The sequence below is a fragment of the Ceratotherium simum genome, chromosome 19 (assembly GCF_057802395.1).
Source record: "Ceratotherium simum simum isolate JZ-2026a chromosome 19, ASM5780239v1, whole genome shotgun sequence".
NCBI classification, from domain to species: domain Eukaryota; kingdom Metazoa; phylum Chordata; class Mammalia; order Perissodactyla; family Rhinocerotidae; genus Ceratotherium; species Ceratotherium simum.
The window spans coordinates 16114236-16132624 of record NC_141918.1 but is presented as its reverse complement, the minus strand read 5'-3'; positions in this window follow the sequence as shown (position 1 = coordinate 16132624).

Sequence of the window (18389 nt, the reverse complement as noted above, 5' to 3'; positions counted from 1 at the left end):
GTGTTAGATATACCAACTTTAGATAGGCTTTTATTCATCTATAAGTGTGCCAAAACATAATTTTAACCGAGCCTTCATTATCAAAAGAGATATAACATTCTGCAGTTTAAAGTACTTGTGACCGTGCAGTTTAAACATTTCAAAGCCTGTGCATGTGGGAGGGGAGCTGACATGCCCCCTTCGAGGCTGGGTTTTCACCCTTTTGATGATTACTGACCAATCACATAAGCTTCTACCAATTCCTTTGATTCAACCAAATTATTGGGATGAATCATTGCAGGCTCACAATATTACTAAATTAGTGAACCTGAAAGAGGGGGTACTTCACAGGGGTTTATATCATCCTTAAAAAAATTAAAGACCACCTCTTGATAGCATTATTTGATGTTACTTAGTTACTTTAGGTTCACATTGCATGACTTTTTAGCCTGTGATTTACTAACAGGGTTTCTTTAAGGGTTGTATCGGAGGGCAAAACTGCCCTGTAGGACTAGAAACACTTAATGAGATGCCCAGGGGAGCTGGCAAGGAAAATTCCAATTCTGAAAGTACCACTTAAGCATGAGTACTGCGTCCCCCATCCTGAGGGAGAAAGATCCCTTTTCTCATAGTCTCTTATTAAAAACAAAAATTAAATGCTTGTGAATTGGTGCTCTATGAGCCTAGCTATGCCATCTCCCAGAACACATAATTAGATAATTACATTTTAGACAAAAGAGTACTATGGTAATTCACAGCACAAGTTCCAGCTAGGGAATAGAAATTGATACATGAAATATGTATCAATACAAATATAAATACATGCATATGTGTTCTATGCAGGCTTGAGCTATTAAGGGCCATTAAAAACACTAGAGAAAATAGCTCCTGGGGATTAAGCTCTAAAAGCCCTCTTTATAATCAGAAGGCAGCTAATCCCTGCTCACCTATTTGAATGCTTAGCCTCCCCAATAAAACATTAAACTATTATTTTTTATTTGTGATGCTGCATGAGCATGCAAATATTGGCAAAGATGCAATCCCCAAAAGATCTTGGGATGCTTTCAGATTGAATAAGCCTAGAGTTAAAAAATGCATCTTGGATTAGAGAATTTTTATAAAGGTTAACTCTAGGTTAAATTCATTAACTCAATTATACCATCGACCCTGCCATTTCCTATGACCACCCCTCACTTAACTCCTTCCTCAAAGTTCTTCTCCCCCTGCCAAAGCGGCATTAATAGGTCCAGAGTATCGTGCCCTCATTTTTCCTGATCTCTACCTGTAAATTTCCCACATAGAGCCTGCAGCCTTTAGGCTTCCTCCATGGCAGGATTTATGCGTCTGATTTGTCTGCTAAAATGTAATGGTCTAGCAAACTCTCACAAGGGTGCCACCCTCTGTCTGCTTTGCCCAGGACCATGGATGATAATAAGTGACTGTCATGGTTCTGCTGAAGAGGGAGCTGAGACATTCGTGAGCTTTTCGCTTCAAGCATTTCCTATATTCATACATATACTGTTGATATGAAAGCAAATGGGATAAATACCATAAACATTAAATACCAAGACCTCTATTTTCCTATTTGATTTCAAAGAGAAATGCTGCTGAGCATCCTCCCTATCTTTCCAATCATAGTTACTTCTTGTGTAACAACTAGGGAGTAAAATACTTACATACATGTACGAATCTGCTCAAGAAGAAGGCAAAATTTATAAATTTAGTAGAATTGATTGTATTGCCTTTAAACTCACAGTTCAAATGCTCTATTATCATATCTTTTATGCTAGTTTGCAAACTCAATGAGAAGCATTTTCTTCTCTTACTCCCTGTCTCCTTCCTTATTCTTACACTTTGTTCCTAAGGAAGATGCTCAACTCCTTCTGATTTTCCAGATAGTATTTTCTCTTAATCCTAAAACAATATCTCTTTATAAAGAAACAGAGTTTTGATAATAGGTATAAACAGACTTCATATATACAGACATATACGTTCATGTATATGCATATACATGTTCATATATATCCATATTCATATATATGCCACTGCTTCCGTACACTACGCTTCTGCATTTGTCTTAGAAAGCCATTTCAATTGTCATGGAATCATGTACTGATAAAGGATCACTATAGACCTGGACGAGGGAAATCCCTTGCCATCCTGTGCTTTAGAGGGCCTCGTGGATCACAAACCCCTGGAAAATAAATATATTGAAGGCTACAGAAACCTCTCTCGCTCAGATCAAGCAGCCGGCAGTGGCATGCAGCACAACCTGAGACCCTACACACCCTCCCGGGTAACTGACATCTTTCAGGCTCCAAGGATACTCTGCTCTACCGCTTTTTCCCTATTTCTTCTGAACAAAAAGTAACCACCTTTGAATATAGCGAAGAGTTGTGGTTTACATCTCTACCCAATTTAGAGACGGACAGTATTTCAGAGGGCAGGAGAATTGAGCTGTGGATGTGCTTAGGTAAGAAAAATTCAAATTAATTAACTTGTCAAATCCTTCTCTCAGATAGTAGGAATGCAAGAGATTCTTGCATGACAAAGTATTGCTTCCCAGTAGTGCTGAGTATCCATTCTCTTGCTTCTGTTCACATTACAATTATGATTCCAGAAGACTAAAAAATTAGCACATCGTGCTTATGGCAGCTGAGAAATCTTCTGCAATGTTAAACGATTCTTATGATTCTTGAATTTGTGTGTATGTTGGTGTCGATTTAACATGCGTGAAGTATGAGACCAATTCCTAACAATGCCAACTACAGAGACACGCTAATACTGAATGGTTTCATTTGTATAAACATATTCTATAAAATTTAATTAATTTTGCAAAAATTAAAGTTTTCATTTATTTGGATAATTTGTTTTTTAATAGTTATAAATTATGTTTTGTGTACATAAAATTTTGAATACTTAAGAGAAAATTTACCTTTGAAAACATGAAAAATAATTTTTTCTTATATTTAGTTTATATTCTGTTAAAAGATTAAAAAGAAGATATAATTGTATTCAAAATGTACACCTTACTTTCAATAGAACAAAAACTTAGTAAATTCTTTATTATAACAAGATTATTTTGCTGAAACAAAGGCAAGAAAATATATGCTATGGAACAATATATAAAAATGTATGGGTTTATCTACATCTTTACTTTATTCCTTATCTAAATGTCACCAACCCATGCCTAGTCATGGACAATAATAACTAAGTTCAATTGTCTTTGTATTTGTTGACATTCTGTTAAATAAATACCATAGCTGAACAAAAATTCTTTTTTCCTCAAGAAGATTCTCCCTGAGCTAACATCTGTGCCAATCTTCCTCTATTTTGTATGTGGGATGCCGCCACAGCATGGCCACCTATGAGTTGTGTATGTCCGCGCCCAGGAACCGAACCCAGGTTGCCAAAGCAGAGCATGCCGAACTTAACCACTAGCCCATGGGGCCGGCACTGAGACAATTTTTTTGATACTTTCATTGTGAAGGTATATTTGTCAGGGTGGAAGGATAAAACATCTTTACTTTGACTTTTAATTTTTAAATATTCAGACATAGGCTATGTAGTTGTTTTCTTTCCAAAATAATATTCTATGTACAGTATGATATTTAAAAATGTCTCTAGAGCCATTTTGAAAACAAATGCTCAAGTTTTTTTGGGAATTTCGGTTTATCAGGGACCATAAAACCACTCGCCATACTTCTGGCAAGCTGCCATTTGGAGAGGCATGAAACAGGTGTGTGATATCTGCTGAGTGTTCCCAGTTAATCCACCCCAAACTATTAAGCCTTCAGAATCTTCCAGAACATATCATCAGATAAAACTACAACTGATTTAAAGAAACTCTTAATCGTAGAAATCATCAAACCTTGATGAACCTCAGAGTCTCTAGAAACCCTAGAATGTGGAACGTGGTGGCAGGTGGAAGGAAGGACGGTTGGGAAATGTAAGTAGGAGAGGAAGAAAAGAGGTACTGACACCAGTTTCCCTTTTCTCCAAGCTGGTAGGGTTATTTTTACAATAGTTTGGTAAGATCAACTTCATATCGCATAGATTTAATCTTTTGTTTGTTTAATTTTATGCTTTTGGCTGCTTGGTATTGGGCTGTCTGCTGTCAAATTGCTGGCAGGGTGGAAAGATAAGGGGCTGGTGGTTGACGTGTAGCTACAGAGCAGAATAAAGATTATTGTAAACTTCTGTCTAAATGTTGTGAGACAGAGACCCTAAAGATTATTACTTTATTTCCACTTTCTTAAAGACCTAAAGAGATAATGCCAAGTTTTCTAAAGAATAGGCCTATTTCCATTAAAATTATGATTATTTTATATTAAAAGAGTTATTTTGTTTTTGAGGTATTTGAGTATCATGTGCATTATACGTCAACATTAAATCATTTTAGCTTAAAACATCTAATGAAAGTCTGGTAGTAAGAATAGTCAAATACACCATGATTCTTGTTAATTTAATAAAATAAATAACCTGGAGTCCTACAATTAGTTCAGATTTTAAATTTTTTCTTCAAGATGTGGACAGCCATATTTGAGTAAGAGTATCTGAGAAATCAACCACACTTCTTTATTACCTATGAGGTTTACTTTGCTTTCTTTACAAAAAAGTTTATTTAATATTCAGATTAGGGTAACATTCTATAAAATCCTATGTTTTAGTACATAAATGAGTGAATATACTTGTTTATCATTTTCCCACAAAAAAATCTTAAAACTAAAGAAGTATTAAATCATGTGATCTTTATTGGATTGTATATAATCAGAAGCATAGACAAAATTCAAGGGCTAGCAATGGTTACCAATATTTGGACTTTTTTCTTTCCTACCACTACACTCTTCTCTTTCTCCAAATAACCTTATTCTGTTGCAATAGCAAATATTATGGTGCTTTTCAAGGTTATTCTTAGAAGTGCAGTTTTCACTTAATAAAATGTAAATTTACTCTCATTTACTTTTTCCAAAAAAAAATTGGAATATGATTTCTTCAAGGTTAAGAAACAATTAGCAAGATGGGTGTGGTGCAGTAAGCAGAGGAAATAGAGAAGCAATTTTTTTTTCTCTCTGTTAAGCAGAATTTTGAATTATATGATTTAATGATACGTACTCTATGTAATCCGAAATATTCACATAAAGTATGATTATTAATTTGCCTACAAAAAATATTGTTAGGTTCCATATTAGATAAGATATACAGAAATAGGTTTCTGACTTTTCCACTCCCAAATGAATCTTATCAATTTGCCAAAAATTGAGTATTCTTTTACTATGGATAAAGCCTTTCTTTACCATAAGCTAACATTAATACTCTCTCTCAGACTGACATATATAGCTTTTCCATTTCAAACATTTAAATTCATTTTTTATAAAGAAAAAATGTATTAAAATAGGCTGAAATACTCACCCCAAGATATCAATGGGTCTTATGTAGATAATATTTAAATGATATTGCTGTTGATTCTATTAAATATAATTTTTCACTAGGCTACATATTATTTAAAATATATATTATGATAAACTTGGTCTTGTTAGAGTTAGTTGTGCATTACTGTTTCTGTAATGAATGTTTAGTTCTTCTATTGATACTTTTGACTACTTATAAAGTCATGAGTTGAAAAAAGGAGGCAGAGAGGAAGGGGAAGAAGAGGAAGGAAAGGAAGGAAGGAAACTTTCAGATGCTGTGAAGTAAAGGGATGTGAACCAGGAGGACCAAAGCGGCATATGCAAGTGTCAAGATTCTGATACTCGGAGTAGCAGGTCTAGAAAGTGTTTCACACAGAAGGCTGCCTGGACCAAATCTATCTGTACTTCCACATAACATATATATTCTTCTGTTTGGCTATTTGACATCAGTCCACCTAATTAGCACAACCACGTTGAGGGAGCCCTGGGCAGCTTAGAATTTACCGTAGTCCTTCTTCTTGAATGCCATGACATCAGCTTCTTTTCCAACCATCCTTACTTAGAAACTAGGAAATGTAAATATCTCAGTTTAAAACCTTCTGCACTTCCTGTTTTAATGTTCTTTATAATTACTACTCCAAAGGATAATATAACTCTGTAATTGCATATAACTTTAGTGTTTGCAAAGTAATCCTTTTTAACTTTTGGAACATCACTTGAATATTTTTAATAAATACATTGTATTTTCTAAAATATATAGAAAACAGATTAAATGGGAATTCACATATCAGTTTTTCTAGTTATGATGGTTCTTTTCAACCAAATATATTAGAATGTTTTTTGGTAGTTCTTTCATCAATGCTGAGAATACTCAAGTGACACAGTTTGGTATTATTGGAAGTTACAATACAAATGAAATTAATAAAGAAAAGCGGCCTGCTCCAGGTGACACAGTCAGTTCATCAGTATTGGCATTAGGAATAGAAGGAAATCTGTAACTATGACTATAGCAATAGAAGAATCCACACTATTATTCTAATCATAACTTTGAATCAAACATAACAATATAATTCTAGCCTCTGCCAATCTTGCAGATCAGTGTAGACAGCTGGAGGATATTGGATTTATCGAAAAGTTAAGATCAAAAGGAGTGGGATTGTTTCTAACAATATATGCAGATATAATTTGTATTAGTAAAGCCACCATGCTGCTGAAATTGAAATCCATTTATGATAATAGCATTTTTCACATCTGACAAGATAGATAACATCTGAAATTTCATAATAATGTGTACTACCATGTTTTCATTTGTATCTTTGCTCTAAATACTCTAAAATATGTCTAACCATAACTTCTGAAGATGCAGGAGTAATAGTTTGTAGTTGTCTCTTAGAAGCATATCTGAGTACTTAGCATAACATATTGTCATAAGATCTTTTAGAAGTGTCTCTCAAAACACGAACAACTTCTACAGGAAGAGTTTCATTTCAGCAAATTTAACAACCACTTCAACTGTCATTTAAATCACAGTGGAAACATACTGTAATGACAGTCTTTAACATTTTATATGGTTTACAAGCCAGTGTTAAGAAATATCTTTATAAAATCTTTAATACAGGAAATGAGGCAAGGCCTTTCAAAAATTAAAAGAATATACATTTCTACAAAGCAATTCAAAGTGAATTTGTATCTGGTATTTGTCATCCGCAAATTGTCAGAACATATTGAGTCCATCTATCTGATATCTAATGTATTTTAACTCTGAAATATTTTTTCTACAATTCTATTTTTCAAAAATGTGCTTAGTGGAACTATGTTACCATCTCATATTAGAGTACCATGTCCAAAAGGTAGGAGCCACTGTGTTAAGCTGTGGAAACTTTGATAACCTAATGAGAATTGAAGCCCCCCAAAGTAATATGGTATGTAGCATATTCCAAACATTTTGATCTTGAAACACTTTTTTCCGTAAAAGATATTTAGAAACTTTTTTTTCCACAGAATGTTAAGAGAATATCTAGACGTCAATCTTAATGAGTAATTATTGGTTGATTGTTATACACTCCAATGAGTTATTTTAGTAGTAGTAGTGTGTTTTAAAGTCAGATTTCCCATCTTGATTTTATAACATCCTTGGATACTTCATTATTTTTCAATAGAATATTATTATTTTTGAAACGTTTCAATTTCCAGAACAAAATTATTTTAATACAATTTACTTTAAATAGTAAATACACATATAAATAATAAAATAAATAATAATAAGTAATAAAATAAATAATAAGATAAAATAATGATCTATTGATTTATTGATCACCTATTATATATCAGGCAATAAGTTAAGGACACTATTGTGAATTTGATAGACCTATTACTTACTCTCACAGCTTTCTTGTGTCCAGTGGTAGACGAACAATTCAACAATAATTTCTGAAGTAGAATAATGCAGAGTTAGAGGAATTGTACATGAGGGATCAACTTTTATATAAATTGGTCTCCTACCTTTTTTTCAACTATACCAAGCAAACCAATTATTGCTCAGAATAGTTAAATTTAATTATTTTACATGTAAATATTAAAATTCAATTATCTAAAGGTTTGAGTTAGCCTTGTACTTTTTAGTGATTTTTTTAAAGATACTCTTTCTATCTAAGGTAGGAGGAAATGCTTCAGGGTCAAGTGTTAGGGTAATGTTTTCTTAAAGGGTAGCTAAAATTTCAATGAGCATGATAAAAGGCAGGTGGAATGATGTTCAACCATTTTATTAAGTCATTTAGTGTTTTCAACAATAACGATCTCACTTATCTCATGAGTATTTTATGGAAATTTAAGTGCATAATAAGGTGAAAATTCTTTGCGAAGCAAACAATACTATGAAAGTAATGGTGTTTTTTAGAATTCTAACATATAAACATCTTGTTTGCAGAGATAAAAATGATGAAAAGAACATGGTAACTCACTACATATTAAGTATTTAGTTTATAAAATATTTACATAGAGAATCCTTTAAATTCTCCCACTCTCTTAGGTATGTGGGAGGTCACAAAATGACACAAGTTTTTGCAATTTCTCCCATCAAGAGGTAGAGTCTATTTCTGCACTCCTTGAATCAGAGTTGGACTTGTACATTGTTTTGGTAGGAATGACATGCAAGTTCTGAACCTGGTCACCAAGAGGGCATGCATTGTGTTGCGCTCTTAGGATGTCTTAACTCTTTCATGTGTACAAGCCTGAGCTATCCTGCTGGATGATGGGAGGCCATGTGGAAGAAGACCAAAGCATCCCAGTCAACTGTCATCCAGACCTCCGCTGAGATGGCACCTACCCCAAAACACAGAAGTATACACTAACCAAGATCATCAGAACCAGCCAGCAAGGTCCAGCTCAGATTGCCAATCCATGCAACCATTAGCTAAAAAAATTGTTGTTTTTAAGTCACCAAGTGTTGATGTGGTGGTTGCTACTCAGCAAATGTCAACTGATACAAAGCACCAAAAAAAGCATTCATTTTACAAAACCTAAATGTTTCTACCGGTAGCTCACTAGGAACAATCGCATTGTAAAAAATGAGATCCATCCCTCTTCTCTACAAAAAGATGTATGGAAATGAATCATGCCCATTTGGAAAGATTTTAAGGGTGTTTATAAATAACTTAGACATTAATGAAGCATGGAACATAATGTGTGCTTTAAAGTTTTTGGTCAGTTGGAAACATCGTCATTAACATTTGGTACCTTGCTCTAAGGCTTACTAGCCTCAACATCCTCAATATAAAGAAGGCATAGATCACATGGCGTATATCAGCAAGGGAAAGCTTTAAGTGGTGAATGTTTATGCCGAGTAAAGCCATTCTAAGGAAAATGTAAATAATAAACTATTCTGATACTTTTTTTCTACTACCTTGTCATCTGTTTGCTAAATAAATTTACAAATTGCCTTAGACGCCATTTTAATACCATTTTAGACTTCATTTTTTAACTTTATTGCCAAATCTCAGGTATTTTTTTCTTATAATTCCCATTGTTTATAAAAGGAAATGAAAAGACACGAACAGCAAATGTAATTGGAAAAGTTAATTAACCTATATTTCCTATACTCCTGATGTGAAGTTTCAACCCCAGTAAAGTCCACTGATTGGAGTTAAATGTACTAACATGTCTACGCTGAAGTTTCAGAAAACTGCATGGAAATAACGGGATCAAGCAATGAGTATTTATGGTCACAAAGGTCATAATGGTTAAAACTACAAGGAATGTTTTAGAGTAGCTGTCATGCCAATGATAAAATACATTAAGCAAGAACTCCTTATTACTACTGAAGAAATATATTCACATCTTGCCAAGCCTTATATAAGAGTCAAGACAACTTTAAGAAGCTATGTATAGACAAAGATGTGAAGAGAACCTTCCCACCCATATTTTCTTGCTTTATGCTTCACATCATGTTCACCCTCATAGATGACAAACATAGCTGATGAAAAATTAATGCAAATGCCGAATGGTCAGGCCAGGAAGTCTAAAGAAGTAGGTATCTCTCAATAAGATGCTTTCATCCTCAAATCAAGTCTCCTAGGCATGTCAAGAATATTTGATACCAGCATCATAATTTTGTATTTTTGAGTCAACTGACTTTGTATTTGTAATGCCCGTAACACATTTTCCAAAGAAAAAAACTAAGACCCTTCAAATGGTCAGATAACAAAAAAGGCAAAATCTTATTATTTAAAGTGAATTGTGAATAGCTATAGGTAAAAATGTTTGAACATTTATTTGTTTAGTGGTTTTCTATAGAAGTGTATGCATTGCTTATAACATACAGAAGTCTGACAGGAGGGATTCCAAAGGACTCTTGGTTTTAGCTTTCTTACACAGAAATTTAGATTTCTATTTTTCTCTGGGTTAAAACTAATTTCCTTCTAAATCTAAATGATATATATTTTCCCAACTAAAATACTAACTCACTTTTCAATTTTTTTTCCTTATAATTTATATCTCAGCAGATTGAGCAAGTGGCATGGTAAGTGTTCAGTGCAGCCCTCCTGCTGGGATGAGCTTCATGCTGAGATTGCTGTGCAGGGCACCAACCACTTACTTCACTGAGGACCCCTTGTTAGAAAAATTATAACCACAAATCAATGAAAAACTGTGAAAGCTACTAATGTTTTTTCTAAAACAAGAAAAGTAATCTCAGGAATGCAAGAGAGCTATTTTAAAAGATAAAATTACTACACTGATAGGTTCGAGAATAGAAATACAGATAACATTTGTTGATGGTTTCCTTTGCTGTGCAGAAGCTTTTTAGTTTGATGTAGTCCCATTTGTTTATTTTTTCTATCTTTTCTCTTGCCCGGTCAGACATGGTGCTTGAAAATATGTTGCTAAGACCGATGTCGAAGACTGTACTGCCTATGTTTTCTTCTAGAAGTTTCATAGTTTCAGGTCTTACATTCAAGTCTTTAATCCATTTGGAGTTAATTTTTGTGTATGGTGTAAGGTAAGGGTCCACTTTCATTTTTTTGCATGTGGCTATCCAATTTTCCCAACACCATTTGTTGAAGAGACTTTCTTTTCTCCATTCTATGTTCTTGGCTCCTTTGTCGAAGATTAGCTGTCCATAGATGTGTGGGTTTATTTCTGGGCTTTCGATTCTATTCCATTGATCTGTGTGTCTGTTTTTGTGCCAGTACCATGCTGCTTTGGTTACTATAGCTTTGTAGTATATTTTGAAATCAGGGAGTGTGATACCTCCAGCTTTGTTCTTTTTTCTCAGGATTCCTTTAGCTATTCAGGATCTTTTGTTGTTCCATATAAATTTTAGGATTCTTTGTTCTATTTCTGTGAAAAATGTTGTTGGAACTTTGATAGAGAGAAGATATTTGCAAACCATACATCTGATAAGGGCTTAATCTCCAAAATATATAAAGAACTCATGCATCTCAACAACCAAAAAACTAACAACCCAATTAAAAAATGGGCAAAAGACCTGAACAGACATTTCTCCAAAGAAGATATACAGATGGCCAACAGACACATGAAAAGATGTTCAAAATCATTAACTATCAGGGAAATGCAAATCAAAACTACAATGAGATATCACCTCATGCCCGTCAGAATGGCTATAATTAACAAGACAAGAAACAACATGTGTTGGAGAGGACGTGGAGAGAAGGGAACTCTCATACACTGCTGGTGGGAGTGCAAACTGGTGCAGCCATTACGGAAAACAGTATGTAGATTCCTCAGAAAATCAAGGGTAGAACTACCATAGGATCCAGCTATTCCACTGCTGGGTATTTATCCAAAGAACTTGAAAACACCAATGCATAAAGATACATACACCCCTTTGTTCATTGCAGTGTTATTCACAATAGCCAAGACTTGGAAGCAACCTAAATGCCCATCAAGGGACGAATGGATAAAGAAGCTGTGGTATATATACACAATGGAATACTACTCAGCCATAAGAAACGATGAAATCCAGCCATTTGTGACAACATGGATGGACATTGAGGGTATTATGCAAGGTGAAATAAGTCAGAGGGAGAAGGTTAAATACCGTATGATCTCACTCATTAAGTAGTAGATAATAACAACAACAAACAAACACATAGAGACAGAGATTGGATTGGTGGTTACCAGAGGGGAAGTGGTGAGGGAGGAGGGAGAAAGGGATAATTCGACACATGTGTATGGTGGTGGGTTGTAATTAGTATTTGGGTGGTGAACATGATGTAATCTTTGCAGAAATAGAAGTATAATGATGTACACCTGAAATTTAGACAATGTTATAAACCAATGATACTGCAATAAACAAAAAATTAAAAAAAAAAAAAAAGAAATACAGATAACATTTTAAACCCAGTTTAAAAATAGCATGTTCATGTAAAACTTCAAATTATCTTGTTATAAATATAAAAAGTTTGTTGTAATGAATTTTGGAGTGGAAGAGGTTAATTTTTTAAAAACAAGTACAATAATAAAAAAATAAGTATTCAAAATTATTCAATACATATTCTCTATGAAATAATTTTTAAAACTATATTTTCACAATAGGAAAATTTGAAAACCATACCTTAACCAAATGTTCAAACCTAGCATGACTAATAGTGGGACAACTTGAAATTATGCTCATGAAGTAATGCAATATAATATATACATGGCAATGTTTAATCTGAATCTAATTAAGCTTTTAGACTTAACTTCTGGTTAACAAGATATATGAGAGGGAAGAAACAAACAACACAATGAGGATATAATCAGACAGAGCTCAAACATGGGACATTCTACAAAACCACAAGTTTAGACTCTTCAAAAGACAATATTATGAAAAAAAAATAAAAAGATAGTTGGAGTGGAGAAATTAAAAGGGACTTAAGAGACATAGTAATCAAATGCAATATGTGAATCTATCCAAGCTTAGGAAAAAAAAATACTATAAAAAATATGTGGACCAAATGGAAAATTTGTATATGAATTGGATATTAGGTGACATTAGGGAATCATTGTTAATTTTTCTAAATATGATAATGGCATTTTGGTTATGGAGAAAAATGTCCTTAGTCTTAGGAGATGCATGCTGAAATAGTCAAGGGTATTATAAATCTGCTGTGTGTGTGTGTGTGTGTGTGTGATTACATATACATATTTTCCAAAATGTTAACTATTGATGAACCTAGACAGAGAATCTACAAGTATTTGTTGTGCCATTTTTTCAATTTTTCTTTGTGTTTAAAGATTTTCATAATACATGTTTAGAAACAAGTATCAGACATTTACATATATATATATAAAGATAGTAAATATTTATTTCAAAAATATCAGTAAATTAAACAAATAATATAGTTTTTATTTCAAAGAGTAAAAGTAAAGAAATTGTGCAACAATCTATGAGTCTTTGACCTTGAATCTACAGCCATGTTGTTAAGTATCCCAATTCCACTGTGTCTTTCTTGCCTCCTTCCTCTGAAGTTGGTACTGTGCTGAGAAGATCTTCGCACTTACTTTTGTCTCCTCCAGACATGAGGGTGGGATAGTTAATCAATACTTCCTACAGTGCAAGGCAGCAAATCATCTTTCAGAATCATTCGACTCCAAGCTTATCTCAAAATCTTCTGATTCCTAAAGGGAAAATAATGGCTGTGGATTGAACGCAGGTGTCCGAATCACTCAGAAAGAATATACCCCTATTTAAAATCAATAGACTCTATTTATAAGGCTATTTGTGAATGTGAGTAACTTTAGTCCTTACAACTCGATCAAATCTGGATTACTTAATTGAATTGATTCTCTTGATTTTAAAATTGTGAGAGCCTGCTATGGAATTCTGGCGAAATACTCTCCTTTCCTCCTCACTTCCTTTACCACAAGCTTTTGTTGAGCACTCACTAGGTCCCAGCATAGTACTAGGAGCTGGAGATAAAACCAAAATATTGAGTTATTTATTAATTATTTTCTCTCTCTTCTCCTCCTTCCCTGCTTCACTCACCAGACCATACATAACCTGACAGAGTAACATGTCTCTCCAGCCTCATTTTAAACCTCCCTCTTCCTTTGTCACTGTACAGAAACGAAATACTTTAAGAAAGGGGACAATTCCGTTGCTGTGTTTAACAATACAATTATTATAAAAAGCGGGAAATGTGCTGCTCCCATCAAGAGTAACAGTCTGTGCCTTACTCAGCAAGCTCTGAGAGAGGACCGAAGGGGAAAAATTCCTAGTGCATCATGGAGGGGTGTCAAACAGCAGCCACATGAGCAAGTCCTGGCCTGGGTGGACCATGCCTGTGCAGCAGGGCAGTGAGTAAGCAGAGTTTTCAGTTCTACTCCACAGTATAGCCATGGATAACAAACATGGCCGACTTATGTGGCTGCCTGCCCAACAGGCGTGACTCTCCTTCCTTCTTGATAACAGAAGTTTTGTTCTTCATTGGGCCTCCAAGTGCTTTGGGGGAGGTTCATTTCTTCCCTAGGCATACTGATTGAATTATGATTGATCAAAGCCAATCAAAGGGAATGGAACCATTCCCTTACCAATAACTGATTTAGGCACAAGCATAAGAAGCAATTCTAACCGGTGACGCAATAACAAATACTTTTTGAGAGACTGCTGGGAATGGTTTTCTTTGTGGATGAAAATGCATGAGATGGAATTAACATTCCTATCTTTCTGCCTTTCATGTCGCTATGATACTTGAATTGGAGACAACCAACTTGTAACTGTAAAAGGAACCAACCCATGAGGACAAGCCATATGCTGTGAGAGCAGAAGAGAAAGATGGAAAGTATGTGGTTTCTTGATGACATCGTTGAACTGCCAAATTAAACAAACCTGGAACTACCCTACCTCCGGACTCATATTATGTGAAATAATACATTTTTCTTATTTAAGCCAGCTGAGTCAAGGTTTATTGTTCGCCAATGAAAGAATTCTAACTGATCAATCTACAAGTGGAGGGTGTGATAAACATTTCAGAGCTCAAAAGTTTGTGTCTTAGGATTTGGACATGGTGGGGTAATTCCCTCTCAAGCAAGTAGAAAAAAGGAAGTAGTTGGGACTAAGAACAAGACCCCCACATCTGGTCAAAAAAGGACTTAGTGGACTGGTCAATTATTGAGTCTGCACGAGGTGGTAGAGCTGAGCTCCGATTCACAGTGTCAAGAGAGAACATCTCTGGACTGTTTGAAGTCTGGCAAACTTCAGCTTGTGATCAGCACCAGGGATGTCAAGGTGACATAATAAGGTACCAAGAGGTAGGAAGATCACAAGAATGTGCTCCTATGCAGGTAACACTCAGTAGTACCGGAGAGTAGTCAGAAGCTCATCATCTGAGACATCAGTTCACAAGAAACAGGGCCTCAGGGAAGTCTTGCGGTCCATTATAGAGGACACGGCTATTAGGTAGAATAACTGGGTGAAACTTCTGGGTTGGAACTAAGGCATATGTACTCAGTTGACACGGAAATACAGAGGGATGCGAATTATGATTTGGGGAAAAAACAAGTGTTAAGCCTCTTAAAAAAGGGATAGGAAAAATGAACAGAAAATCATGAGTGTAATATGTGAAAGATAAGCTATGCTGAGGATCACACACATTTTAAAGAAACTGGGCTTAGGATCAACAGGCAAGACGAGTGAGGAGATGCCACTTACCTGTGCTGTGATTGGGAGAAAAACTTTGTGGTGCCATGCTGTGCTGGGGATAAGATACAGGATCCAAAAGATGAGGCCAGAGGAGTAGGGGGGGCTTGGTTTGGTCATGTCTCAACACATCAGAAGGTGGCTGCTAGGGGGCTGTGAAGAGACTGAACAAAAGACACCAGACCCCAACTTGAGAGTCCATCTCTTTGCAGCAGAGGAGGCTGCCTCTGTGGTTACAATAAGGCAAAATCCTTAGCACTCTCTACAAGGCCCAGAGGCTCAGGGCCAATTGCTGCCTCAGGAGCCTCCGAAGTATTACAAGCTCCCATATTCTTTACTGGCAGCGGTGGGTATCACGTCTAGTCGACAGTAAAGAGGGTTTAGGAAACAATGCAGGACCCCACAAACATCAGCGAGCCAATGAGTAAGTGACTCAATATTTAGCTTCAGAGGCTGTGGGAAACACAGTGCTGATGGTACGTGGAGGTAGCATAGCCGTCCATATTTATGTAAACTCAGAGCTTAGTCAACAGAACAGGAGCTGTGGTGGGAGACTGGGCAGAAGGGAGGTCAGTGGAGATGCTGGGGAGGAGCTAGGAAAGACAAAGCCTGGGGGAAAAGTGAGCTGGAGCCCAGCCCTGTGGACTTTTCCTTGTGAATCCCTAACCGATTGCCTGGCACACAGCAGGTGCTCAATAAATAACCGGTGGATGAATGATTTAGTTAATCGAGGATGTTGGGTAGCATGTTATGATCTAATGGTAATACTTCACAGTAAGGTGTGTATGTTTATTGCTGCATTCCACAAGCTGACTTGAAGTTTCTTGGCCACTGTACCATCAACGTTTTAAACTGGCCATATTTCTTATTTTAGAAAATGAAATAAATGCTACTGTGCTAGCAAGAGAATGTAAACAAGTGTTGTCAGACAAATTCAATGTGACTAAAAAGAAACTATAGCAGGTGGATGAAAGTGGGCCCAATTAAGATATATTTGCTTTTGAGCCACAGATTCTCTGCTTTTCCAAGTAAAACTGTTAGGTGATAAGGGAATGGGGACTATTTTTGACTCACAGTTTTTTTTTTTTAATCTGTGAGAAATATATTTTCTCATCGATATTTTATGCTTGTTCTCTTTTCATACTTTGCTTTTGTGATGCTTCCTTTAAAGACATTTTGTTCCTTTTTGTTTTGTGCCATTGTTTATGCTGAATTTGTTGTTGTTATTTTGCATTTACATTCCACAGAGAAATGATACTTAGCGTAAAATCCCAGAACCGCATCAGGATAAAAGAGGTGATTTATAAACACATAATAGTCGTTTTTGATACTTTTCATCATTAGTCAAGCTGAGAGAACAAATTGGAATTTGAGCTTCTGGTGGGCTTTCTGAAGGGATCCTCAGATAAATGTAGCCAAAGATAAAAGATAATTCCAATTAAAAGATAATGGATATTATACACAATTATGGCTGTGGCCAAGTCAAAGCACTTTGAAATTAAATGTCTTTGTGTGAGAAACCACAGTGTTAAATAAAATAATCAACAGGAATTTATTTCTACTTTCTTTGCTCAAATCTACTCACATGCTCATTCCCTATTTTTGGTACGACATTACAATTTTGTTTAAATAAAAGGAAACCCTGACTTTCCAACCTGGAGTAAAGGCTAACATTTAAACTAACAAAGTATTGAGATTATTTAAACTCTTCAGAATATAGCATCCAACTGTATTTATGTCCATTTTATTTTCCTTATTTAGATACCCAAGCTGGAAAGCTTCTGCATGGCACATGATGTCTGACTCTGACGCTGACTCCTCTGTAAATTTTCCTTGTGCGATTTACCTTAGCTAAACATCACAGCTATGAAAAACTGTGACAAAATATACAATAGAAGAAATGATGGGATTATCACTTTAAATGATATGCTGCCACACATCGGTTCATAGGCCTATACCTGAGACACACAGAATTGTGGCAGAGAGGAGAGCAAAATTAGAACAACAAAATGATGCTGTTGAAAATAATTATACCATTAATTCCATCAAAGTCACTGGAATCTAATAACTCACTGATATGAACTTGTCAGGTGCAGATCTTAAAAAAATAATTTTAAAACTGTCTTTTTTCCTTGATAGCATGTTGACCATCTGATGTTACAGAAGATGAAGTGAGACTTCTCTAATGTCATGGGAAATTTGTTATCTTAGTGTTAATTTTACCAAAGGAAAATAAAAAGCAAAGACAGAAATATGTAGATAAAATATAGAATCAGGGATTATCATGACTTATCACCTCATGCTTGATTCAGTTTAAAATCCTACAATCTTCTCAATCTCCAAAGTGACTTAATCCTTTGTCCCCTGGATCTTCTCTATGTACCACATAAGAACCCCGAAGCTCTGCAGCTGTAGCTGCAGTTTATCAAAAGTTGTCACCATAGAGAGACGAATCAGATCACCGGACTCAGCTTATTTTGTTCTATCAGGGCTCTGATGGGTCAGGTATATAATAGGAGCTGCGGCATCTTTCCAGAAACTGGTTATGTGGAGATATGACTATTAATTTAGCTTACTTGTTTTTGTCCAGTCGCTCAATTTCAAAACACATGGATTGGGAGGGAGGATTTGAAATTAGAACTGGCTATCAAGACACTCCCCAAATTGAGCTTGGGGGACATTTTGGGCAAGGGTACAATAGGGCCCCTAATGTTTATTGCTCCCATTGCAAACAATACAATTAAGGCTCCTAATGTTTATTGCTCCAGCTCTGAAAGAATACCATTAAGTGAGAAACATCACCTGATGGCATCCTCATCAAGCCCCACTCCGTGAGCACAGATGGGACATTATGTAACACA